Source organism: Sminthopsis crassicaudata, chromosome 5, assembly GCF_048593235.1.
Source record: "Sminthopsis crassicaudata isolate SCR6 chromosome 5, ASM4859323v1, whole genome shotgun sequence".
NCBI classification, from domain to species: Eukaryota; Metazoa; Chordata; class Mammalia; order Dasyuromorphia; family Dasyuridae; genus Sminthopsis; species Sminthopsis crassicaudata.
Genome location: NC_133621.1, coordinates 268,098,524 through 268,124,497, shown reverse-complemented (window position 1 = coordinate 268,124,497; position 25,974 = coordinate 268,098,524). Strand labels below are relative to the sequence as shown.

General features: G+C 35.0%; 1 long non-coding RNA gene across 1 annotated transcript in view; it reads left to right on the top strand.

Moving 5' to 3' along the window:
* LOC141544602 (uncharacterized) overlaps window positions 1–25,662 on the top strand; it is a 44,958-nt gene extending 19,296 nt beyond the window's left edge. The window contains exons 2-3 of the long non-coding RNA XR_012482682.1: window positions 21,612–21,755; window positions 23,825–25,662. This is a non-coding gene — a long non-coding RNA (uncharacterized LOC141544602). The remainder of the gene's footprint in view (window positions 1–21,611; window positions 21,756–23,824) is intronic.
* Window positions 25,663–25,974: the final 312 nt, after the last annotated feature.

The following is a 25,974-nucleotide window of genomic DNA, read 5'->3' as shown; positions in this document are numbered from 1 at the left end:
ATAAATTGTGGTATATAAATGTTATGGAATATTATTGTTCTGTAAGAAATGACCAACAGGATGATTTCAGAGAGGCCTGGAGAGACTTACATGGACTGATGCTGAGTGAAATGAGCAGAACCGGGAAATCGGCGTATGCTTCAACAACAATACTATATGATGATCAATTCTGATGGATGTGGCCATTTTCAACAATGAGATGAAGCAAATCAGTTCCAATAGAGAAGTAATGTACTGAACCAGCTGCACCCAGCAAAGGAACTCTGGGAGATGATTATGAAGCAGTACATAGAATTTCCAATCCCTCTAATTTTGTCTGCCTGCAGTTTGGATTTCCTTTACAGGTTAATTGTACACTATTTCAAAGTCCGATTCTTTTTGTGCAGCAAAACAACTGTTTGGTCATGTATACATGTATTGTATTTAATTTATACTCTATCATATTTAACATGTATTGGTCAACCTGCCATCTGGGTAGGGAGGAAGGAGGGGAAAAATTGGAACAAGAGGTTTGGCAATTGTCAATGTTGTAAAATTTACCCATGCATATATCTGGTAAATAAAAACTATTATTAAAAACAAACAAACAAACAAACAAAAACCCTAATTCCGTATTTCCTGCTATCTTATTTCCAAATTATAATGTTCTCTTTCCTTCCTCCTTACCCCCTTCCTCAGTATTTAACTTATGAGCACTACTTGTCTCAGGCAGCTTTCCCCCTTTCATATACCTTCCTCCTACTATTTCTGTATTCCCTTTTATTTAACCTATCCCCTTTCCTTTTCACTTTTCCCTTCCCAGGTTTCCATGAAGTGAGAGAAGTTTCTCTGTATACCAAATATGCCTAATATTTTCTCTTTGAGCCAAATCTGATGAAAGTTAAGATTCACAAAATGTGTGAATCACCCTCTCTTTTTCCCACAAATACAATGTTTCCTTTGCTTCTTTGTGAGATTTAATATCCCTATTTTTACCTCTAATTTAACCTTTTTCTGGTACAATCCCCTTGCCACCTCTAGTTCCTTTTTTATATTATAACAGTAAACTCAAATTATACATGCACTCTCTATGTATACTCATAACAAAAATATAATTCTCAAGAGTTCTTTTTTTCCTTTTTACATTTCTCTTGAGTCCTATGTTTGGAGGTCAATTTTTTGTTTTGTTTTCTTTTGTTTAGCTGTTTTTTTCATTATGAATAAAAAGAATTCACCTGTTTCATTAAATACCCCATCTTCTTCCCTGGAAGAAAATGCTAGTTTAGTTGGGTAGTTTATTCTTGGCTGCATTCCAAGTTCCTTTGCCTTTTGGAATATCTCCAGGCCCTTTGATCCTTTAATGTGGATGCTGTTAGATCCTGAGTTAATTCTTATTGTGGTTCCTCAGTATTTGAATTATTTATTTTTGTATGTATGTATATATGTATGTATGTATGTATGTATTTATTTATTTATTTTTATGGCTGCTTGTAAAATTTTTTCCTTGGTCTCATAATTCTGAAATTTAGAAACAATATTCCTTGGGGTCTTTTTCAAGAGGTGTTGGATATATTCTTTCAATGGTTGTTTTACCTTCTGATACTATGACATCCAAGCAGTTCTATTTGATGACTTCCTTATACATAGTATCTAGACTCTTTTTTTAAACATAATTTTCAGAGAGTCATAATCCTTAGCTTATCTCTCCTAGATCTATTTTCCAGGTCTGTTGTTTTCTCAAGTAGGTATTTTGCATTTTTTTCTATTTTTCTATTTTTTTTTAATTTTGCTTGACTGATTCTTGATGACTTATGAAGTCATTCACTTCCATTTGTTCAGATTTGATTTTTAATGAATTATTTTTCTTCATTTTTTTAATTTCTTTTTTGTATTTGTCCAATTGAGTTTCTAAATGAGTTGTCATGTTGTACAGAATATATATATTTTTTTTCCATTTCACACTTTTTAAAGGAGTTATTTTTTTTTCAATTCACAAATTCTGGTTTTCTTTTTTTTTTTGGGGGGGGTGAGTTCTTTACCTTTTTCATTTCACATTTCAGAGTTGTTTTTTCCCTTTTTTCCACTTTATCAAATCTATCTTTTATGGAGTTGTATGCCTTTTCTAATCTCTCTTGCAGAGTCTTGCTTTTCTTTCCTCATTCTTCTTCTAGCTCTCTTTTAAGATCCATCTTAATTTCTTCTAGGAGAGCCTTGTGTGGTGGGGACTAGCATATATCCCCCTTTGCTACTTCATCTGGAGACAATCTGCTTTTGGTATCCTTGGGGTATGAAATCTGTTCTCTTTAACTATAAAAGCTGTCTATAGTTAGAGCTCCCTTTGCCTTTTTACTCATTTTTTTTTAAAGTGGGATCTGCTTTTAGGGTAAGGAGATAGTGAGCTTCCTCTACAGACACCCGGAAGTGGTAACCACTGCTCTGGGATCATGCCCAGTACTGTGTGTGTGTGCGGCCAGGTCCTGTGAGACTCCGGCCATTGGAGGTTTACTCTTCGTCTTCCACATTTGTGTTGGATGTTTTACAACTTCTTTACTGAACTGTGCATACCCTTTGATCCAGCAGTGCTACTACTGGGCTTATATCCCAAAGAAATACTAAAGAGGGGAAAGGGACCTGTATGTGCCAAAATGTTTGTGGCAGCTCTTTTTGTAGTGGCTAGAAACTAGAAAATGAATGGATGTCCATCAATTGAGAATGGTTGGGTAAATTATGGCATATGAAGGTTATAGAATATTATTGCTCTGTAAGAAATGACCAGCAGGATGAATACAGAGAGGTTTGGAGAGACTTACATGAACTGATGCTGAATGAAATGAGGAGAACCAGAAGATCACTATACACTTCACCAACAATACTGTATGAAGATATATTCTGATGGAAGTGGATATCTTTAACATAAAAAAGATCCAACTCACTTCAAGTTGATCAATGATGGACAGAAACAACTACACCCAGAGAAGGAACACAGGGAATTGAATGTAACGTGTTAGCACTACTGTCTTTCTACCCAGGTTACTTATACCTTCGGAATCCAATTCTTAACGTGCAACAAGAAAATTGGATTTACACAAATATATATTGTATCTACGTTATACTGTAACACATGTAAAATATATGGGATTGCCTGTCATCTAGGGGAAGGAGTAGAGGGAGGGAGGGGAAAATTTGGAAAAATGAATACAAGGGATAATGTTATAAAAAATTACTCATGCATATGTACTGTCAAAAAAATTATAATTATGAAATTAATAAATAAATTAATTTAAAAAAACACAATTTGCCCATAACATTTAATTCCAAAAGTTCTTTTTCTTTCTCTGCTCTCTGAAAACAGATACTGTTTTCTTTTGTGCACAACCATAATTTTAATTGTGTAATTTCATACTTCCTCTGTAAGTCACCATGTCTAATACTATGAGCCACTGAATAACAAATGCCAACAAATAAAAAATATTCTTTTCAACTGAGACAGTGCATAATGTAGATAAGAGAAGGCAACTAGGACCCTATGCTCTAGTCCTGGCTCTACCACAAAGTAGGTTTTTCACCTTTTTTAATATGTTTTCTTTTGGGTTGTTTTTTTTTTTTTTTTGAATTCTAAAACATTATATTTCTCTGTTAATTAAAATTTCAATATCTTTCATTTGAATTATTTTTTCATTCATATCATGAATAATATGGGTAGGTAAGTATGGTAGTGCTCATTGTTTTTTGCCTCTTTGGAAAACATTTTATACCACATAAATACTAGCTTATAGCATTAAAAAAGCAAACAAAAAAAACCCACCTTTCATTGTGCATTTTATCATTTCAAGCATTTCTTAACTTGTCTCCATAATTGCCTGAAAATCTTTTAATGAGATTCATAATTTGTAAAACCCTTTGGTCATAAATATCACTGCTAAACTCATACTCAGACCTACATGACCAGTACTTTCTTTCACTAGTCTGTTTTGGGTAAGACTGAAGATAGAGTGCTATGTGCCTAGCACTTGGGAAATATTCTATTAATCTTAGCATTTTTAATTAAGAGAACTTGAAAAAATATGCTAACAAGAATACAGATTCAAACAGATTCAAATCAGACCTCCTGGGTTCAAATCCCACCCCTCATATTCCCTTTATGGACAAATGATTTGGCATTTCTCACCTACAGTTTTGTCCTCTAAAATAATAAGGTTGGAGTAGATGGCCTCTGAGTACCTTTCTAACTTAAGCTTTGCTATTGTAGTATTTTATTGCTAAAAAGAGAGAGAGAGAGAGAGAAAGAGAGAGAGAGAGAGAGAGAAAGAGAGAGAGAGAGAGAGAGAGAGAGAGAGAGAGAGAGAGAGAGAGAGAGAGAGAGAGAGAGAGAGAGACAAGAAAGGAGGAAGGAAGAAAGAAAAAGAACATAAGCCATAAAATGAAAGTTCAAATATTCTGAAATTTTTGGAAATTAACAAAATGTAGCTATATGTAGTTGCTTAATTCTTAATTCTTCTGTATTTTATTCTCTCTGATGTATAACAGGAATAACTCACATTAAAATAGTATTTTAATGTTTTCAAATTATTTTGTTCACATTACTTTTGAACTTATAAGCTTTGAAATTTATCCATTAGGGGGCATTTCTAGAAATTTTTTTTAAGTAATGTTTTACCTTTAATGAAAAATGATCAGAATACAGACTCAAAAATTTGGAATGGAAATTACTTTATAGGCAATCCCATCCAATGCCATCATTTGTGAAAATTTACTATTAAATACGGTAGTTTTCCTTCAGTCTTGGGAAAAGATTTGTACTTTTCATACTTCTGGGGTTTGTTTTGGTTTGGTTTGGTTTGATTTAAGGGACATCATTTTGCAGTGGTAAAAAAGCTAGCTTTGGAGTCAGGACATCCTGGAGTTCCTTAGGAATATCATTTAGTCTTTAATGTTATTATCTCTAAGGCAAAGAAATTCTTTTAGACAACTTCTAAGTCATTTAGTTCTAAATTGTATGCTTCTATGAAATCATGTTTAATTTGATAGACAGTGATCGCTCATTAAATGATGGTTTTAAAGTTTAATATTTATGTGTATTTGAAACATCATTTTAAAAGAGATTAATGGGAATAAAATCTATGTATTTTCTGCCCACACAATGAAATGTGCAGTTCTTCAATGAATATGACATGCTTGCAAAACTGATTCTGGGTATTCAAGGCATTTTAAAGTAATGTCATATTTTGAGGGGTGGAGAAGACAATAAAATAAAATGTTCTCCAATTATCATCAAAGTTCATAGCCAAAATGAACAATATTTAATTGTATTGGTTAAACTGATTTTATTTATAGATTCTAAATGATATTCTCAAAAAAGTTGCTTTCTATCAATTTCAGTTTCATATATGTGTGCATGTATGTATATCTCCATATGATAATGATAATTTATATACCTGATAACTTATAAAAATGATGATAGATGTTATAAATCCTCTAGAAATTAAATTTTATTGAATGTACTTTTAGAGTGAAATACTATTTATTTTAGTTTTTTGATAATTGGTAATTTATATAATATATATATTTATACATATATATATATATATATACATACATATATATTTCAACTCATTATTTACATGTATTTCATGTAAAACAACAATTTATTCTTTATGGAATGGGAAAACATACAAGATGAAAAAAAAACTTATTTTGTTCCTAGCAAAGATAAATTCTCTTAAATTTAACAATATTTCATATCCCCATGGTCATGGGGGGGGGGAGGTCATTGTACTTGTATTGGATGGGTGAATTGCTTTTCACTTTTTGCCTGCTCTTTTTGTAGTCAGATGTAATGATTTTATACAACAGCATTTATTGACTTTGCTGTGTTTTTAGTATTGTGTTATTAGATAAGGAACAAGATTGGAAGTAAATAAAGAGAACCATATAAGTAATGGTTTAATTGAATGGCTGATAGTTATGTGTTTTTGAAGAGAAATCCTATTTGGCAGAATGGCATATAAACTTTGGAAATGAGGAAGTTAAGCACAGTTAGTAAGGGGAAATCAGTTGATTCTGTCTCATTAAGGTTTTAATAATGTTCTTTTAGTAAATGTACTTTAATAATTAGTATTTTAATAATTAGCTCTTTAAATATGCTTTAGTAAATGAAATAGATTGTATAAACAATTCCTACATTCCTTTTAGGATAGAGTTGCTTGTCTTCACATTTTTTTTTTCTGAGTTCATTGTTTCATATTGTATCCCATTTCTGTCTATTCCTAGAGGGATACAAAAATGCAGGAAACTCCAGTGCAGAAATTAGGAACAAAAATTTCAGGGAAACATATGTGAAATAACCAAATTAACATGTTTGTTCAAATAATAATTAAACTAGTCAAGGTTTTGCTCTAGTTTAAATTTAATTTGGGATGTTGTCTGACTTTTTGTTTAGCATAAATATTACATAGAACAAAAAAGGACAGGATCCATGTTGATATTTTCTCTCTGGAATGCCAGTAGAAAGTTGTGTACAGTTTTTGAAGTTGAGAAGCTTAAACAGTTTATTAACAATGATTAAAAATTGTAATAAATGAATCTGTTTAGCATTTCTAGAATTTTTTTGAAAAAAAAATCTTGTTTTAACTTTTTACCTAAAATATAAAGATTTTTGTTTGAAATTCCTATTGTTAAAACTATTTTGTGGTGGTAGTTTTTTTTTTTTTTTTTAATTATTCATCATTGGTTTGACTTAATTCTATTCATTGATATTCCATTCATTAATTATCATATTCCTGTTATAAATACACTCTGTTATACATAAAAAGATAAACTAATAAGATAGTTTTGCAGCCTGTATAATTTTTGTATGCCTATGTATCCAATTCATTTTAATTACTTATGTGATTAAGGGAAGGAATATCAACCTTCCACTTACTCTGATCTTGATTCAGTTGTCAATGTGTCCTTGTAATTGCCAACTATACAAAAATTTTGCTTCAATCATTCTATAGTACCAATTGAATACATTCTAATTAAAAAAATGTGATTCTAAACCATGGAACTTAAGCTTCTTGAGATCCTGTCTCACAAGAAACTGTTACAAGCCCACAGAGTATGATTTTTCTACTTTGCTTTATTCTGTAAATTTTACTTTGCCACCTAACTTAAGACTGCCTCCTGGAATCATGTTTGGGGTTTGAAATAAGGCTAGACACAATGCGCCACCAGCTTTGAAGGGTTTATAACTTTTATCCTTTTAAAAAATAATATTTCCTGAACAAAGGTAAGGAAAAGCATGTTCTATATGAATTGAGCTGACTTTTTCTGATTCTCCACCCTTTGGGAAAGTATGTAGGTATACCCTTTTATCCTACAAAATATGGCATAACATTTTTAACTTACTTATGTTTAAATGGGGAGGAAGAATGTAAGAGTCAATTTTGTTACTTACAAAATCAGTACTAGGTACTCAAGATGTATTATGCTCTATACTGAAACCTAATTCTGTTATTCGCCAGAACTTGAAACAAAGTACTAATGCTTGTGTATTTAGTTCACACCTTTAAAGGAGTAGTTCATACCTTTAAAACAGTTCAAACATTAGTTCACACATTCACACCTTTAGAGAGCATATATAAGGAGGAGTTCACAAACCCTCTAAAGGACAAGCACACTCTTGGACTTCTGGGAGATTCACAAGTTAGAAACCCACAAGCCTGGGAGGAGGAGTCAAGATTCATTCCAACTTCCACCTGTGTGCTGGCTGGGGACTTTGGGAGATTCAGAGCCAGGACTCACAAGTCGAGGAGATTCACAAGTAGGGCAGAAAGAAGGAAGAAAGAGAAGGGGTGGCAGGAGAACACTGAATGCAAGATTCAGAAGGCCTCCAGAAAACTAGCTGAGCCCCAAGTGAAGGAGATAAGATTTGGAAAGAGAAAGTAAAGGATCTGGACTTTAACTCTTGGCTGCATTTGGGTTTATTGAATTGAACTGAAACAAAGGCTGCCTCCAGAAGCTCCCCAAGAAACCTGCTCACAGAAAATGATTATAATTAAGAGAAGATTATTACATAATTCCAAAATACATTAGGAACTCTAAATTTTTAGCTTGAGTAGATACAATGAATACTCTTGTAGGTCCTAACCAGTTGGAAAAAACTGAAGATCTGGCCTTTACAGTAAGAAATCATGGGTTTAAAACCTATTTCTAATATATACTAGCTGATTGATTCTGCACATCCTGCTTAACTCTCAGTGCCTCAAGTTATTAATTTATTTATAATATAATTTGCAGATAAATTGCCTGCCTTATTAGTGGAGATAATTTTTACCACTATGATTCTCATACAAATGAAATCTAGTTAAATATAAGTAGTCCAAAAAAAATCTGGCAGCATCTTTGGAGAAAGTAAATTTTGGAGAATGGTTATAAATCAAATAATAAAATAATATACCCAGTGAAATCAGCAAATCGTTAACTCTTATTTCCTTCCCTTGTACTAATGTGATGGTTGAAAGAAAAAAAATGCTTATTTCACTGCCCATTTGAATATGTTTTGCTGGAGAAGGTAAGAAGAAATAATAGATTGCATTATATATCATAAATTTTAATTTTGTTTTTAGCTTCTCTCCACAGGAAAGCTTGAAAAGATAAATTATATTTGTTTGCAACTCATCAGCCCCTTTTAGGGATTGTAGAGATCTAGACAAGGTACATTGTTTTGGACCACTTGCCCATGGAGAAAAGCTAAAAATGTAATGTCATATTAAACAGAACATTCTCTGAATTTGCCCTGATATACAGAATACACCAAACAAGACATGTGATGTCATACTGAATGTGGCAATACTCAAAAATTCAGGCTTGAACAAATGTGGTCTTAATGTACTTGCATAAAAAAAAAAATCCAAATGAATCATGTTATGGAAGCTTGTTCCTTCTTGTTCCTTCCACAATATCTGCTAGAGATAAGCTGTCAGTGTGAAGCAGCCTGCTCATGCAAAGTTAATGTAACCAAATCACTAACAGATATCCAATACTTTAAGGCCATCTCTTTCTACCCACCTCTTTCTATTGAATCACATTATCATTGTTAAAAAAATCATTGTAGCAATGCTTTAAAATATGCTTTTCATATTAATGAAGGATATTAAGATTTTAGTTTTGATTGTATTAATTTTTTTTACAGTAGCCAAAAAAAGTTCTACAGAAGAGTCTATAAGCAGGTAGGTAGGCTTCATAGCGGGTTAACATTTCTTTTAATTAATGCTCATGGTCTAGTCTTCAAGAGGTTTTTCACTCCAAGGCAAAGCAGACTCTCATGCCCCTAAAAGACATATCTTCAATTTAACCAATTCCCACTATCACATTGATTCTTTCTTTTTTTTTGCTTCATTATCTTTCAAAAAAATTGGTTTACTAAACACCAAATATGCATGTGTGTATATGCATGTATGTTTATATATACACACACATATATGTACAAATACACGTTGGTGCATATATACAATACAAAAACAATATGCAAATAACACACATTTGTATATACATGCATGTGTGTGTGCTTATCATTTTCTTTTTTTAATTTCAAAACTTTATTTACATTTGGTTTGAAGATTTCTGAGTTCTAATTCTCTCCCTTATCCTCATTGTTTTGCATAATTTCACATGCAAATTGAATTAAGACACCACAAAAGAAAACATAGATCTCTCACCCTAATGAAAATAAAAACCTGTAGAGGGCTTGAACTCTGAAAAGGTATACTTGAATCACAACATGGCCCTTATGGCTGCGCATGCTCAATGTGGTGTATGGAGGAAATCATACTGAAGAATTTAGGGACTGAGGATTATGGAGCTCTCTTGGCTCTCAGCTTTCAATCAGGGAAAACTTCAGGTTCTAGATTCTAGAGTTCAGACTCCATTTCCAGCCAAGTGGTAGCTTCTCTCCTGCCTCCTTCACTTCTCCACCTAAAGAACAAGGCTGATCCTGAGGTCTTCCAGAGAGCTAGCCTGGACGTTACACTCTGGCGCTCAACATGGACTAAGAACCCATACTCAGCAGCTCAACTGACAAGATTATAAGGTCAGTAGAGTAGTCCTTGTGACCAGGAAAACGGGGTGAGTATAAAAATAGACAAGCAGGAAACTTTGGTAAGGGCTAAACTAGTCACTTTTGTTTTTCAGCTGAAATGGAGCAAATACTAAGAGCCTTCCCCACTCTAAGGGAAGTATGTAGCATGCATAGTTGAGTTAATTAAAAAAAACAAACAAACAAAAAAAAAAAAAACAAGGTTTGATTGTAACTTGGAAGCAGATCATTGGGCTCTTAGAAACATTAAAGTATACATCTCCTTGGTTTTCTAAGGAAGAAGGATTAGAACAAGAGAAGTGGAAAGTAGTAGGAAAACAACTATTTTAATATTATGAAAATAATGATCCTGATCCAATTCCTGAAGAAGCATTCTATACAAACAATATAATACAATTGGCTTTAAGGAGTTACATAAGTTTTAAAATAAGGAAAAAGAAGAAAGATCAGGAGAGGGGAGGGTACTAAGAAAGCAGCTGAAGTATGGAGAGTTGGATCTTGAGTACTATGCTGATAAGCACAGCCAGACAAGGAAGTGTGAGGATAAAGAGGAAGAGGGAGAATGGGGCTAACAATGTAGCTGGAGGGTATAGCCAATTAGACCAAATTAAGTACCATGCTAGTTCAGTTTCACCTCTGTCTAGACTTGAGCAGGCACCCTTAGGGAATTTCCCATCTTTCGACTCTCCCCCCTCAATTTCCCCTTCATGGGTGGAAGGAGGAAGGGGAGTGGGAAGGGCAGTGAAACCACCAGCACTAAATATACAGAAATTTTGTCTACCCCCTATGACATGATTACAAAAGGTGTTAATTAAACTTCAAGGGGAAGGACAGGATACATCTAATTTGAGAATAGAAATGCATCCTTTGATTGAAGAGTTTAATTCTTCAGGTTAAGAAAAAAGAAGATGCACTCTTTTTAATCTAGAAATTATCAAATATCTGAAAAAGGCTTGCCCTCCTTATAGGTCTATATCATCTTATTTTAAGATGATATTAGAGAATTTGGCTTTTGAAATTTTCACCCCTGGTGATTGGAAATCTATAGCAAGGAATAAAACTTGTTCTGGCTTTTGGAGTATAGTGAACTCTTATAGAATACAGGCCCAACAAAATAGGCAATCTAGAGTTAATATGCCAGTCATCTTTGATCAACTAGCAGGTCTATGTCTTTATGCATACATTTTTGTGCAGATTAATTACCCTATAGCAGCATATGAGCAAATTGTTGCTACTTCTATTATAGCATGGGAGACCCTCCCAGCAAGGCAAGATAGAAGGGAAGCCTTCATGAAAACAGCACAAGGTCCAAATGAACCCTTAACTGATTTTGTGGGACATCTGCAGACAGCTGTCATATGAACTGTTAGTGAAAATGAAAAAATATTAGTGAAAATGAAAACTTGCTAAAGTTAATGCTAATGAAGTTTATAGAAGAATTATACTAGGACTACACAAGGATGTTCCTCTTTAGATGAGATCATAAGATGCTGTACAACAGTGGGCACAAATACCTTTTACACCCAGGCTATGATACAGACTTCTCAAGATTTAAACATAGGAAGATTGGCAAGGGACTTGCAGAGAGACTCGGCAATGCTTTCAGTGTGGCAAAGGACGGCATTTGAAAGCTCACGGTGGCATAGAGCTGGAATGAGAAGATAGGGTGGGAGAACAAGAACCAAAACCCTATGTCCAAAATGCAACAGAGACTTCCATTGAGCATCAGAATGTAGAATGACTCAGGGAAACAGGAAGCATGGCCCAGCTCCAGGGCCCCAGGCAAAAAAACACCTGGGGCATGATGGCAGCTGCTGTTACATCCAGAGAATCTTTAGAAGTTCAATACCCCAACATGATCAATCAGATGAGAAAGGGAGAAAAGGATTACTTGAGCAATGAGCCAAGTAGCAATCTGATGGGAGAAAGGGTTTACAATTAAGGAGAATAGAGTTGTATGCAGCTGGGACTACTGAGATATCCCCTAAAAAGAGAAAAACTGTCCCTTTCTAATCTATGCATCATTTGCCTTCAGGCATAATAAGCTTGACCATTTCACAACAGATGTCTTTTCATAAACTGATGTGGGAAACTGGGGAATGTTGGGGAATGTGTAGTTAACATCCCAGTCAGTAATACAGGTGACTTATCAACCAGGAGAAGAAGCACAAAGTTTACTGATAACAGGTTATATGGTGATATTTGCCCAGATTTTGACTCCCAAAAATAGAATCCAGGAATATTCTAGACTGCAGCTATTACAGCTGGCCAACTTATGCCTATTATCAATGTAAATGGCATAACCACTGGAATGGTTGTTAGACATGGGTGGAGAACATACAGTCATTAGAGGTGCCAATTAGCCCAGTCATTGGCCAAATATTAAGGCACACATCTATATGTCTGGTGTAATAGGATCAATAGCAGCTGAAATTAATGCTACCCCTTTGAGATGGACATTTGAAGATGAAACAGTAGTTTTTACTCCTTTTATAGTTGAAAAAATACCCACCATGGCAGAAACTAGGCATGGACTCACATTTAACACCACATAATAAGATAAGATCAAAATGGGTCCAAGATTTCCAATATTTAGGCATAAAGAACGAAATCATAAATAAATTAGAGGAACAGAGGATAGTTTACCTCTCAGACTTGTGGAGGAGGAAGGAATTGTGTCCAAAGGAGAACTAGAGACCATTATTGATCACAAAATAAAAAATTTTGATTACACCAAAATTAAAAAGTTTCTGCACAAACAAAACAAATGCAAACAAGATTAGAAGGGAAGTAACAAATTGGGAAAACATTTTTACAGTTAAAGGCTCTGATAAAGTCCTCATCTCCAAAATATACAGAGAATTGACTTTAATTTATAAGAAATCAAGCCATTCTCCAATCGATAAATGGTCAAACGATATGAACAGACAATTTTCAGATGATGAAATTAAAACTATTTCCACTTATATAAAAGAGTGTTCCAAATCACTATTGATCAGAGAGAGATATCATTACACACCTGTCAGATTAGCTAAGATGACAGGAACAAATAATGATGAATGTTGGAGGGGCTGTGGGAACTGGAACACTGATGCATTGTTGGTGGAGTTGTCAAAGAATCCAAGCATTCTGGAGAGCAATCTGGAATTATGCCCAAAAAGTTATCAAAATATGCATACCCTTTGACCCAGCAGTGCTACTACTGGGCTTATATCCCAAGGAAATACTAAAGAAGGGAAAGGGACCTGTATGTGCCAAAATGTTTGTGGCAGCCCTTTTTGTAGTGGCTAGAATCTGGAAAATGAATGGATGTCCATCAATTGGAGAATGGTTGAGTAAATTATGGTATATGAATGTTATGGAATATTATTGCTCTGTAAGAAATGACCAATGAGGAATACAGAAAAGCTTGGAGAGACTTACATCAACTGATGCTGAGTGAAATGAGCAGAACTAGGAGATCATTATACACTTCAACAATGATACTGTATGAGGATGTATTCTGATGGAAGTGGATATCTTCAACATAGAGAAGAGCTAATCCAATTCCAATTGATCAATGATGGACCGAATCAGCTACATCAAGAAAAGGAATACTGTGAAATGAGTGTAAACTGTGAGAATTTTTTTTTGTTTTTCTTCCCAGATTATTTTTACCTTGCCAATCCAATTATTCCTTTGCAACAACAACAATAACAAAATTCGGTTCTGCACATATATATTGTACCTAGGATATACTATAAGCTATTTAATATGTGTGGGAATGCCTGCCATCTAGGAGAAGGAGTGGAGGGAAGGAGGGGAAAAACTCAGAACAGAAGGGAGGACAAGGGATAATGTTGTAAAAAAATTACCCATGCATATGCACTGTCAAAAAAATGTTATAATTATAAAAATTAATAAAAAATTATTAAAAAAAAAGAAAAAGAAAAATCCCCACCAATCTGTGGGGAAGAGGCATATTACAACAGTTAGGATTACAAATGAGTACTTCGGCTTTTTAGGTAAGGCTGCTGTTGAAAGCCTGCCAACACTCTCACCTATTTCTTTTCAATGGAAAACTTATACACCAATGTGGATATTATACAGTGGCAAGTGCTAAGATTCAGCCCTTATTATATATAGTATAAGAGCAACTTGATCAAGGTCACTGATAACCTTCTCTAAGTCCTTGAATTTCCCCTGTATTTGTTGTAAAAAAAATCTGGAATGGAAGATGGCAAATTTATTGGCCACAGTTCCAAATTTTACACACAGATCTCCATTAACAATAACCTGCCAAGATGGATTCTTGAAGGTTTCTGCGGGTCCTCTTTACAGATGCATACACACATAATATTTGTGCTGTATACTCTCATGACAATTATAAAGAGAGTAGTCCATACTTCCTTTTAGTCCATTCGGCAGAATGAATTGTATGCAATTATGCTAAGTCTTATTATCCAAGAGATGTAAATATATCTGATTTAGCCTTTTCATTAGGTGTTGTACAAAGAATTGCCACAGCCCAAATAAAATTTGTATCTTCTAATACATATCTGCTCTTTAAGGATCTTCAAGAGCAAATGAGAATACATCCAGGTAAGATTTGTATCTTGCATGTCCACTCTCATAGTGGATGTCCAGGTCCTATTTTTTATGGAAATTCAAAGGCAGATCACCTTCTAACCATGATACCAATACTACTTTATTTCATGTATCCCAAAAATCTCATTCTAAATATCAAGCTGCTCGAGCTTTACATTTGCAAATTGGGATAACCAAAGAGGAACCTAGTAGCATAGTAAAAATCTGTACAGCTTTCCTTCCATTCCATGCTCCTATGCTCCCTCCAGGGAAGAAACCTGATGGTTTGAGACCCAGTGAAATTCAGCAATGGATGTGACTCATTATAAATCTTTCAGTTGTCTGTCTTTTATCCATGTTGTAGTAGACATCTTTTCAGGATTTACTTTTGTGATATCAGCAGCAAAAGAGACAGCCCAAGTGATCATTGAATTCCTTATACAAGCTTTTGCAATTAATAGGTGTGCCACAAGCAATACAGAGAGATAATGGACTTGCACATACTTCTAAACATTTTGCACACTTTTGTGCAAACTCTCAGGTTTTACACACCACTGGAATACCTTTTAATCCTCAAGGACAGGCAATAGTAGAGAGGAGAATCAGAGACATCAAGCTGCTCCTCCAAAAACCATAAAAAAAAAAAAGTGGGAGCCACAGGTAACCCTAGAGAACTTTTAAATTGAACTCTTTATATTATTAATTTTTTTTAAATTTTTGATGAAGATGCAGATAGTTTTTATAACCCACCAGAAGGACAGTGTCTAGAGCGAGCAGTTCCACTATCTTTAAATAATCACCTGCTTAGACATCCAGAAAGTGGTGAATGGAAGGGACCAGATAGGTTAACTCCTTGGGGGAGAGGTTTTTGCTTATATCTCTACAGATAGAGAAGGAATCAGATGGATACCAACAAGCCATATTTACCTTGAGAAGAGAGACAGAAAAAGAAAAGACCCTTGAAATGAAGACCACCCAAGGAACATAGAGAGTTCCATCTCTTACTACATTTGCCAATGCACAACAAAAATTGTCAATAAGAATGCTGCGGGATTTCAAAATCTGCAGGAATTGTTGGATTCCCTGACACATAAAGTAATGGACAATAGATTGGTTTTGGACTATCTCTTGTCTGCTAAAGGAGGAATGTGTGTGATTGTTATTCATATACTCTCTTTCTAGGACTTATAGACATGTATAATTCCTTCATGGTGATATTATATATAGGTTCTTGTATGTTAAGTTTTCTGTGAAATTCAGGATTGATTGATAGATCTTTGAAATCTGCAAGTTCATTAATTGTCCATTTTTTTCTCATTCAAAATTGCAGATAATTTTGCTGGTCTCAGGTGTTGGGTCTTTTGCTTTTGGTTAGATATGGTTCAGGAATTGTGGTCTTTTACTGTAAATATTGATGAATCTTGTACAATTATAATTGTAGCTCCAACATATTTGATTTTTTCCCCTTTTTCTTGCAAAATTTTCTCTTTGATCTGGAGATTTTAACAATTGGCAATAATGTGTGTTTTCCACAGAGAACCTCTTCCAGGTGGTGACCAGTGAATTTTTTTTTTTGCTGTTTTCTATTTCTACTTTCCCTTCCTCTTCTGTCACTTCAGGACAATTTTCTTGGATTGGTTCCTGCTTATTGGGTCAAGGTTGTCTTTCTCGTCACAACATTCTAGCAATCCAATGATTCTTAAATATATATATATATATATATATATATATATATATATATATATATATATATATATATATATATATACATATATATATACATATATATATATATATATATATATATATATATATATATATATAGAGAGAGAGAGAGAGAGAGAGAGAGAGAGAGAGAGATCTGATTTCTACTTCTATCATTTTTCCTAAGGGATGCTTTACATCTTATTCTATTTTCTCATTATTTATAATCTGTTTTGTTACTTATTAGTCTCTCATAACTTTGCTGGCTTGCCCAATTCTAACTTTCTTTTTTTTATTTATAAATTTTTGACAGTATATATGCATGAGTACTTTTTAAAAATAACATTATCCCTTGTATTCATTTTTCCAAATTATCCCCTCCCTCCCTCTACAATCCCATACATTTTACATGTGTTACCATATAACCTAGATACAATATATGTGTGTAAATCCCATTTTCTTGTTGCACATTAAGTATTAGATTCTGAAGGTGCTAACAATTTACATTCACTTCCCAGTGTTCCTTCTCTGGGTGTAGTTGTTTCTGTCCATCATTGATCAACTGGAAGTGAGTTGGATCTTCTTTATGTTGAAGATATCCACTTCCATCAGAATACATCTTCATACAACATTGATGTGTACAGCGATCTTCTGGTTCTATTCATTTCACTCAGCATCAGTTGATGTAAGTCTCTCCATGCCTCTTTGTATTCCTCCTGCTGGTCATTTCTTACACAGCAATAATATTCCATAACCTTCATATACCACAATTTACCCAACCATTCTCCAATTGATGGACATCCATTCATTTTCCAGTTTCTAGCCACTACAAAAAGAGCTGTCACAAACATTTTGGCACATACAGGTCCCTTTCCCTCCTCAGTATTTCTTTGGGATATAAGCCCAATAGCAGCAATGCTGGATCAAAGGGTATGCACAGTTGATAACTTTTTGGGCATAGTTCCAAATTGCTCTCCAGAATGGTTGGATTCTTTCACAACTCCACCAACAATGTATTAGTGTCCCAGTTTTCCCACATCCCCTCCAACATTCATCATTATTTGTTCCTGTCATCTTAGCCAATCTGACAGGTGTGTAGTGGTATCTCAGAGTTGTCTTAATTTGCATTTCTCTCCAATTCTAACTTTCAAAAAAAATTATTTTCAACTCTGAGACTGTGTACCATCTTTCCTCATTCGTTAATTTTGTTTTCAAAATCATTGTTTTTCTTGGATGGTTTTATTTTTCCTCAAACTCTATCATTTGATTTTTAACTTCTTTTTTGAGTTCTGGGCAGGGAGTTACTTTACATTACTCTTTGGGGTAGCTTTTTTTTAGGCGGGGCAATACTTTTCTTAGTAAATTACACTCCTTTAAAGATGAATCCTGGCCTTTCCTGTTACTATAATATGTTTTAATGGTGGGGTTCCTTCTTTGCTGGTTCATTTTTAAAATAAGAAGTATCAATATAAGCATCTCTAATATTGGGTGGAAGGATTGTGCCTCAAATTTTGAGCTCTCCACTCTGATCCACCAAACCAAGACTTCCACCTTCCTACCAGTGCCCACCTGTGCCAGCAGCATAACTGTCCTACTGCTTTTGCACTCCTCATCCAGGGCCAGCAGCACAACTTGACCTGGCATTCCCAAATAACCACATTTCATTTGGTCTTCCCAGAATCCAAACCCTATGACAATCAGTCCTGAAGATGAAAGTCTCTGTAGTTCTTACTCAGGTTCCAGCCATACTCAGGCTGAAGGGTCTTGACTTATGTTTCTGTAGAGTTAGCCCAGAGGTGTTGGCACTTCACACAAGTTAACCTCCAGACCAAAGTATTTCAGATCTTCTCCGGTTGTATCAGGAGGATCCCTGTTCTACCCCAAGTCTCCTTGATTTATCATCAGTCTTTGTTCACCCTGAGGCACAAATTTGTTCTATTTATAGGGAAAATCTGGAGAATTTAAAATGTATCAACCTTCTCTTCCATTTTCCCAGAATCCTCCCTATTTGTAATTTTGGACCTTTTAGTGGATATAATAAACTCATGTTGATTTTTACATTTCTCTGATTGGTAGGTCCATCCCCTTCTGACAAGTGCAATATGGTAGATAGGATCATATTGTTTGTGCTAGCCATATATTTGAGAGAAAATTTGGAGGACCCTGTACATTTCGTTCTTATTAATTATAGGAAGATTCAAAAGACTCAGAGAAGGAAAAAAAATTAGGTATTGGTTGACAACATTACTGGTAAAAAAAAAATCAGCTCATGAAACTCAAAATATTCCCAATCAGCTACAAGTTCACAATGCATCAGAGAAATGTGCTGTGAAAAAAGTTAAGTTACTATTTTGACAGAGAACCTGATTTCATCAATTTGGGAATAAGGAATACATTTTTAATGATGCCTATTAGCTACTGTTCTATAACATAGAGCTGTACAAAGTACATATTCCCTAAATGCAAATGTACACTCTTTATCTGATTTTCTCTCCTGGAATTTTTTATCTCCTATCATGTTCAATTAATTTTTCCCAAAACAATTCAAAATAGATATATTTGAACAGTTTTCATATTCTCACTAGCAAATGTTCCCATTATTACTGTATTTATTCATATTTTATTGCCATGGTATCAACATAAGGATTGGAAGAGGGAGAAGATATAGAGTCACCTTGGGATTCAGAAGTATTTTCTATTAAGTTATTTTGAAACTTCAATCTTGATATTGTTACTTTTAAATTACATTTTCGATTTACTTATTTTCTAATTACTTCAATCACATAGGTCAAATTAGAATGTGAACTTTAGAGCTGGAAGAGCTTTCAGAAATAATCTAGTACAACTACCCATTTAAGATGTGGGGAAGGTACATCCCAGAGAAGACCGCTTATGTTCTCACTACTAGTTTAGTGAAGAGCCAGGAGGAAAATTCAATGGCCTTACCTTTCCACTCTATTCCTTAACACCTTATCAGTTTCAAATTGCCTTTCAGTTAGTCATTCAGCAAACAAGTATCATAGCACTTTATGCTGTTCTAAGTATTAAGATATATTCCAGTAAAGTAATACACTTGGTACAAACAAAAGCCTACTTCCCTACTACATGATCAGCTTACTTATAAATTAAGGGAAAGGACAAAGGGCCCAATAGAAGTTGATGTTAAGGCCAATGCTTAATACATTTCTGTATAACTTCTATATAACTGCTGAGGCCAGCACAAAGGTAAACGGCAGAGTTGGTTGTGTTCAATCAGAAAAGACTTTATGAAAGAGGTAATAATTAGGGCATAATGATAGGATCATGTTTGGATTGACAGAGAGGAAGCAGGAAAACATGCAGAGAGAGAGGATAGTAATGGGGCTTGCAAGAAATGCAAATGTTGAGGTTTAGCTGTTACAGAGGGCCACTAATAGAAGGCATAGATTATTTTTCATAAAAAGAGTGTGAATGGACACCCTGGATTATAGCTTTTAGGATTTGGGATTTGATTTGCATCAAGTCTTTCCTTAGGCAATTTAATAATATATTGAAGCATATTTTAGGAAAGCTTTTTGTGATCATTATCCAAGATTACCTGCAGCTAAGGTACATTATAGTCAAAAGATGTTATTTCAAAAGAAATTTCCTATTTATTTCTCACCAATTTTAAGCTCACCTATCTTTGTTCTTCAAATAGACATTAATTCTTTAAGGCAGTGGTCCTCAAACTTTTTAAATAAGGGGCCAGTTCACTGTCCCTCAGACAGTTGGAGGGCCAGACTATACTAAAAACAAAAATTCACACTCTGTCTCGGCCCCTCAGCCCATTTGCCATAACCCGGCTGCCCCATAAGCATCCTCAGGGCCCACATATAGCTTTGGGCCATAGTTTGAGAACCTCTGCTAAGGTATAATTAACATATAAGAGAGGAATTTAAATCAGAATATGAATAATAACCTTATTGTAATTCTGTGCCCTAACCTTTTTATAAAAATATATCTGATTTCTAAAACTTTAATTTCTGTTACATGCAGTAAATTTTATTAGTACACATTATGTTGTGACCTCATATAAAAGTGGGAAAAAGGAATGGTAACCTTAGATTTTAAAATATAATTTCCTATTTCTCCATTACATATGAATGCCTCTCATCTTTTAGTAATCCAGTTCAATAACACCTTCATAAAATCTAATATGCAAAGTATTTTGTTATATAGCATTCATAAACAAAGAAGACTCAGGTCCTGGCATCTGGTACTGTATAATTTAATTGGAATCTAAGGTATCCACAAAAAAAATGTATTTTTTATAACTATTGAAAAAGTCAGATAAAAACTGACTTTACTATTTGTAAATACTAATTTTTACTTATCAATACATAATACTAAATAAAATGAATGAATAAATTTATATGAATAATAAGTTATTAATTCAGTTAAATCTATTTCCTTTTCATGCATCTCTATTTCAGGTAAACGATTTTCTGAATACTTCCTTATTTCTATCTCCTTCAGTACCTTTCCTTATATTGTTCACTGTGTTTGGAATATCTTCCTGAGTCATTTTTTTTCCATCTGAAATTCTAACTATTTCAAAACTCACATCAAACAATAACATGTAGATAAAGCTTTCATTGTTCCTTTTAAACTCTCAAAATTCTTTGCAATTCCGTAAAACATCTCAGATTCTTCATTCTCCCATACTTGTAGCTTAGTAAACAATGAAAAAGTAGCTACTATGTGAGAAGCAGTATTCAATGGATAGAAAAACAAAAAGCAAAATATATAAACAACAAATAACATGAAAGGAAACCAAGAAATTGTGGGTTCGTGGAATCCACATATTGCTGCAACATGGTGGAAAAGTCAGAGAAGTCCCAAAGAGTGCAGTAAAGTCAGAAATGACAAGTCTGTCTATTCTGAGTCCCCTCCTTTGAAATTCATGGCTCTTCCCTCCAGTCAGAGGGTATTTTATCTTACCTTCTACATTATTGTCACTTAAGGATAACAACTGTGTATCCTATTATTTTTTCCATTCCTAGTATTTGAATTTGTTGAAGTAATAATTAAAATATTTATCAGCCTATGTGCTCTGGTAAATTCATACTTTTTGTTATGAAGAAGAGGTTTTCTATAAACCAAATGTCTAATTGAAAACGTCTAATTCTTTGCATGATTTGATTGTTAGTTTCTTTACCTTCTGGCAAGTAGAGAGTGGTAGGAGTTTCATGTTATTTATGTAAGCCATATATGAAAGTAAAAAATTGGAAGATATTGTACATGTCATTCTTATTAATTATAGGAATATCCAAAAGATTCAGAGGTGGAAGAAAAGAAAAATGACATGTTAATTGACAACAAAGTAAAGAAACAACTTCTGAAACTCCAAATATTCCCAATAAGCAACAGGCTCACAGTCCATCTGAGAAATATGCTGCCAGAAAAGGTAAGTTATTGTTTTGACAGGGCTCCTGATTTCATCATTTTAGGAAATCCACAAGGAATAAATTTCTAGTGATTCCCACTGGCTACTGTTCTACAGCATAGAGTCTTCCAAAGAAGCCGAGGGGCTAAGAAGTTCAGTGTCTTGCCTATGGTCATAAAACCAAAATATCAGCAATGGAAATTGAACACAGGGCTTCCTAATGCCAAACTGACCAAGTATCCACTGTCTTTAGGCAGTGCTTGCACTCATGCTTAGACTCAAGTTGTAGAATATGCTACAAACTTTTCTTTTGGTAAAATGCCTTTATATACTATTAAATGTTAAGGATGTTTAAAAAAATATTCCATATCCTCACGTAAAATTACCACTGAGTCCCTAACTTCTGTTGTTGTTTTTGTTTTTTCTTTGAAAGACCCTCCTTTGTCCATAATTCCTAAATTCAAATGTTTGTTCCTCTCTCAATCTTATTTTTGTTTTGGAATTTTTGTCTCCATTCATTTTCATTTACTTTTTCCTGAAGCAATTCTGAGTAGACATATTTGAACAGCTTTCATTTTCTCACTAAGATATATTTCAGTTATTAATATGAATATTTACCTACATTTTATTGCCATAATTATCAACATTATAATTGGAAGAGGAAGAAGATACAGAGTCACCTTGGGATTCAGAAGTATTTTCTATTAAGCTATTTTGAAACTGCAATCTTGATTGTTACTTTTAATTACATTTTAGATTTCTGATTTACTAATTTCTGCAATTGCTTGGGTGGAATTAGAATGTGAATTTTAGAGTTGGAAGGGATTTCAGAAATAATCTAGTACAACTACCCATTTAAGATGTGGGGAAGGCCCACCCCAGAGAAGTCAGCTAACTTATTTATGTATTCACTTACTAGTTTAGTGAGGAGTTAAGAAGATGATTCAATGGTCCTAACTTTCAGGACTTCATGCTTTCTACTCTACTCCTTATCACCTTATCAATTTCAAAGTGCCTCTCAGTCTGTCATTCAATGAACAAGTATCATAGTATATTATGCTGTTCTAGTATTAAGATATATTGTAGTAAAGTAACACACTTTGGACAAATAGAAACCTAATTCCCTACTACATGATCAGCTCATAAATTAGGGGACAGGACAAAGGCATCTATATAAGTTGATATTATGAACAACTCTTAGTAAATTTCTGTGTAAATTCTATACACAAGAGCTAAGGCTAGTACAAAGGTAAATGGAAGAGTTAGTTGTGTTGATTCAGGAAAGACTTAATGAAAAGGTAACAATTAGAATATAATGATAAGGTCATGTTTAGACTGACAGAAAGGAAGAGGGGAAACACACAGAGACAGAGAAGATAGTAAGGATGGTTGCAAACTATGCAAATCTTGAGATTTAGCTATTTCAGAGGTCTACTAATAAAAGGCATGGATTATTTTCTATAAAAAAAGAGTGTCAGTGGATGCCTTGGAATGATAGCTTTAGGATTTGGAATTTGATTTGAAATTTCAGTTTCACAGTTACCATTCATATGATGTTCTCTGTGTTTTTAAATATAGGTTTCATTCTGTCTTTTACAATTTGATTTTATCCTATTTCTGCTATTTCTGCTAATGTCATGATTTTTTGTCTCTAAACTTATTTCAAAAATTCATATGTCAACTCATAAATTAAGTTTGGAAATCCAATTCTCTTGTTAATTATGTTTCTATTCTTGTGTATGGAAATCTATTGCCCTTGAAGGATACATATGGTCTATGATCTTCAAAACACAAAGAAATAATTTGGTTCTAATTGGCTTGTAATCCAAACAAGTCGAGTCCAATATCTCTGACCTTGGAGAACGATTCAAAAAATGAATATTTCTTAGACACAAAACAGAAAGAAGTGCGTGTTACTAACCTTGTATGCTCAACTATCAGTCTATTGTGTTGTTCCTATCCTCATGATGTTATCCACTTTCTAAGCTATCTCAGTGTTTTACCCACTTTTCCAATTCTTTTCTTCTTTATTTCCCAAAATGATATTAAGGCCAGTAATCACCAGATGTTTGTTTTTGATTATTGAAAAGGTCCATTGTTCTGGCCAAGATGGCGGCATGGAGGCAGACAGCTGCTTGAGCTCCGTGTTTTCTCTCAGGACTTACTTCATGACAAGCCTCGGAATTAATGCTTGACGGGAAAAGAAACCCACAAATAATCATCAACAGAAGAAATCCATGAAATTCTCCATAGAAGGTCTGTGTTTGCTTGGGGGAGGGTCGAACAGACTGGGCAAAGACTGAGGGCAGGCAAGCCAGAGCAAGACAGGCAGCTCACACAGCTCAGACCTGAGTAGGGAGGGGTACGATCTCTGCCATTTCTGCAAAAAGACTTTTACCCCAGTGTGGCTATTCCTCTTGGCAGCAAGCTAGGAGCAGCAGAGAGGATGTAAACACCGGAGGTGAAGATTAAAACCCCAGAAAGCTAGCGTCTCTCGGAACCTAGCCCCCCCCCAACCCCCACCTGGAGTTCTCAGAGCCCAGACTCAGCGCAGCCATCGCTGTCCTGTTAGTGGCTCTCTGCTGCCCTACCCCCAGTCTGTAGAGGAAGCCCATTAACACCATCCAGCCCCATCCCCCCAAAACAGACCAATTGTTTCTCTTGTCAATTTGTTTTCTTTGATTCTGCTCTTGACAAAATGAACGAAACATTCAAAAGGGCTCTAACTATTGACATCTTCTGTATGGAGAGAGAGCAGACTTCAAATACTGAGGAGACTAAAAACAGACTCTCCCCAGAGGAACCCCCTAAGGGGGATGTGATCTGCTCCTTAATACAAAAGAATCTCATAGAGGAAATCAAAAAAGCTCTCAAAAGAGCTAGAAGAGAAATTGGAAAAGGAAAGGGAAGCTTGGAAAGAGAGTCTGGAGAAGTTATCCAGAGTGGATAAAGAGATCAAATCATTGAGAAACAAAATTAATGAATTGGAAAAGGTAAACAACTCCAAGGAAAACAGGATTAGTGAGCTGGAAAAGGCAAACAACTCCAAGGAAAAAAAATAGACATAAATAATAACTTCACCCAAGAAAATGACAATAATGAGTCATTATACCAAAATGTGTGGGATACAGCCAAAGCAGTAATAAGGGGAAGTTTTATATCTCTAGAGGCCTACTTGGATAAAATAGAGAAAGAGAGGGTCAGGGGCGGAGCCAAGATGGCGGAGAAGATACACATGAATTTGTAAGCTCCCTTCTTCCCTCATTACCAATTAATTAAATCAGCCTCAAAATTAACGCTGGAGTGATAAAAACCACAAGGATTAGAAGCACAACTTACCAGCTGAAGAGAATCTGGAATTTCAACAAAAAGGTCGGTTTCAAGGGGAGGGGGAAAAAAAAAAAAAAGAAAAAAGAGGCCAGCACAGAAAGGGTGGAACTGGGTGCTGATCAGGCTGGGGAGAACCCTGGGATCAGAGAAGCCACTGAGATAGAGGAATCTGACACAGGCTGTAAGCTCTTCTCTGCTTATAAAATAGCAATTCAGAAGAGAAGTCAAGCTACTTTACAATATAGAGCGAGATCCTAAATCCACCCCAATCCAGAAGTGACCTAATAGAGCTCCTCATGGCTGTGCAGATTGTTCAGACGCCTTCTGCTGCCTGGGGCTACTCCTTGGGGTAGTTGAGAGCCTTAGCATCTAGACACAGCCCTAGGCAGCCTCTAGTCCACATAGTGGGGGGATCAGCCTAAGGCAATGGAATTCTAGCAGCAGCAGAACTCCCAGAAAAGCTGAACTCCCAGAGAAGCGGAACCTTTGTAGTATGGACTGCAGTTTCTGGGCAGACATTTCCAGTTTGAGCCCAGGGGCTTTTCATGTCAGCTGCTGATATCTGTGGCCCCAAGGGAGGCATTGGCTGGGGTTTGTGACGGTCTCACTATTAGCCTTAATCCTCAGGGCAGTTGCTAGGCCACACAACAGGGTCCTTCCCTGGGCACTCCTCACAGTGCAGCCGTGCTAAACACTTCGGAGGCATTTCTGGGGAGGGGGAAACTCTCTCCCAGAGCTCTCTCTCTCACCTCAGGCACAGGGTTGTTGCATTCTACCCACCCCACCCCCCAAGGGCAGACCCCATTAGATTTTTAACAATGAGTAAGAAGCAGAAGAGAATGATGGATACTTTCTACACAGAGAAAGAGCGGGTATCCAACCCCAAAGAAGCTAACAACAGAGAGTCTGC